The sequence below is a fragment of the Myotis davidii genome, unplaced genomic scaffold (assembly GCF_000327345.1).
Source record: "Myotis davidii unplaced genomic scaffold, ASM32734v1 scaffold543, whole genome shotgun sequence".
Lineage (NCBI taxonomy): Eukaryota > Metazoa > Chordata > Mammalia > Chiroptera > Vespertilionidae > Myotis > Myotis davidii.
The window spans coordinates 578762-581378 of NW_006294117.1; positions in this window are offsets into that span (position 1 = coordinate 578762).

Consider the following 2617-nt stretch of genomic DNA (forward strand, 5'->3'; position numbering starts at 1 on the left):
GGGTTGCGGGGAGCCGGCGGGTCGCAGAGCCCCGAGGTGCTGGCGGAGTCACCTGGGGTGAGGGCTGGAGAGATGTTGCGGGGGAGAGGCCAGGTCCCGGGGAGATCGGGTAAGTTGGGGGACTCCTGGAGGAGTTGGGGAGTCGGGGAGGAGGCGGAGCTTTGGGGCTAGGCTAGTGGGGATGTGGAGGCAGGTCCGAGAACTAGTGCTGACCGAGAGGCACGTGCCAAGATGTACCCCCTTTCCCGGCCAGAAGTTAGCTCTGGGCCAAATGGGGGGGCTCTTTCCCCACACACACACCTCCCATCCGGTTCTGGGTCCCCGACCTACCCTGGGGCAAGCCTCTGCCAGGTGGGTGTTGGTGTGGGCAGCTTGGGAACACCTAGCTCGGGCATCTTGTTTACCATGGGGGTGGCCCTTGCACACCCCCACCCCCTGTACCTGCAGGGAGGCGGCCTCGGTGCCCTTACCTGAGCATCTGAGGTTCCTAGAATCTCTCCCCGCCCGATTGTGGCCGGAGCCTTGAGGCTCAAACCTGGAGGCTGGGCCCCCAACCACCATCATAGACGGTGGCTTTCCAGGCACTAGCTCCCTGAAGGTGAACTGGGAGGTGAGTGTACAAAGTTTTGTTCATTGTGTCTTGGAGGTTTATGATGGGGTAAGAGGCAGATCCCGTCACCAAGAAGGGGATCAAGTCAGGCACCCTAGCCCAGGCCCTTGGGGTTACCGACCCCGGAGGCTCTGCTTCTAGGGTGATGTCCGGAGCAGGCCCCTCCTGGTCACATGAGCTCATTCATTGCTCATCACCAACCAGGTCAGCTTAGGCCTTGGGGTGGCTTATCCCAGGTCACATGACTAGAGCCCAACCCCATAATCCCCCAAGCTGGCCTTTGAGGGTCATGACTGGAGGAGCTCCCCAGTCTTCCAGATTCCTCCTCAAAAATTCTTTCTTCTTGCCATCCCAGGGGATGGGTCAGTACCCTTTCGTACAGTTTTCATGGTGCCCCGGGGGGGCTGGGAAAGTGAAAGCTTTCTCAGACACGGGTCTTTCTCATCCCCCATGCCCCATGCGGGAGCCAAGAGGTTAGAGGGGATGGAGCTGTGGACTGCCCGGGGGAGGCGGTTATGAGGAGGGGGCTGGGCTGTGGAGCTTTTTGCTTTGCTTTCCTGGTTTGTCTTTTTCCCCACGTTGGTCCCGGGTCAGACCACCCCAGCTTTTGTTCCTTTTCTTGGCGCTAATTGCAAAGCTGTTACCGGTGTGTCCTAAGGACACTGACTTGGGAGCCTCGCACCTGGAGCAGAAGCTACCGACTGCTGGGGCGGTTGGTATCAGCCAGATCTGGGTTTAATGATGGGTTGTCACCCTCATTCCTTCCCTTCCCCCAGTATCCCCATCATTCCTAGAACGGCCTTCTATTTGGGCCCTGGCCTCCTCCCATCTTGTGGCTCGCCTCCTGGTTCTGGGAGGGGTGGCACCTGGGCCAGCAGCCCCACGTAAAGAGGCCTTTCCCCTGCCTGGTTGGGCCGAGGCTGGGGCCTCCTGGGCCTTGCCAGGGCTCTGGCCTGGGTACTGAGGACACGGGTGGTTACCTTGACTCACAGCTGGAACAGGGGCAGAGATTGGGTCTCAGTTGGCCTTGGTGTGTGGGTGGCAGAGAAGTGGGTGGTGGGTTTATGCCTGCATCTGGAGCTGTAGAAGGCACGTTTAATAACTAACTGCTTTTCTGTGAGGACTTAGGGTGCACAGACCTAGGGCGCCAGAGGAGGCCATAATCTGGGGTAGGGTGGTGGATGGCGGCCATGGGGCAGTTTTATCTCACTAGGATGCCAACCCCCTGCGAGGGACTAGGGGAGCAGCCCTGAGTAGCAGATCCTAGAGCAGCCGTGGGCAAACTACGGCCCGCACGCCGGATCCGGCCTGTTTGAAATGAATAAAACTAAAAAAAAACGTAGTGAGACAAGGGGAAATGAGTGAGTGCTGTGGGGCGGGGGGGATGAAGAGCTTTAGATAGGATGATCAGGGAAGACTTTGGGGAGATCTGAACCTTGAATAATAAGAAATAAATCAGCCCCGGGGGGGCGGGGGGGGAGTTGGTTGGGGCAAGGAGGGGCAAATGTTCTAGGCAGACGGACAGCCCATTGAGAGTCTTCATTAAGCATGTGCCAGGCTCCTGCCAAGTGCTCTGAATATCTTCATGCGGAAGGAGCAAGGGGTGACCCTAATGTACAGATAGACCCTGAGTCCCATTTACAGAAAGAAGGCACCCAGCCTCAGGGTCTTCTGGGTCTCCCCGTCACCCCAGATGCAAGTCCAGACCCCCTTGGCCCGCATCCCGGGCCTGGCCAGGGCCAGGCACTGGACAGCCCCAGTAGGTTCTTGAGCAAGGCTGTGAGAAGATGAGAGCTTTGATTGGCTTTGCTGGGCTCACTGTTGGGGGCAACAGGGAGGATTGGGGTTTGGTGTGGTGAGGTCTGACTGGGAATTCATCAGTGCCGTTGCCAAAGCTCCTGATGGAGAAGGTGGCATGCCAGCTGAAGTGGGGATTACTACATTTGAGATGATGGTGAGCTGCCCGGTCTTGAAATCATGGAAGTGAGCTGGGTAAAGGATTGTGGG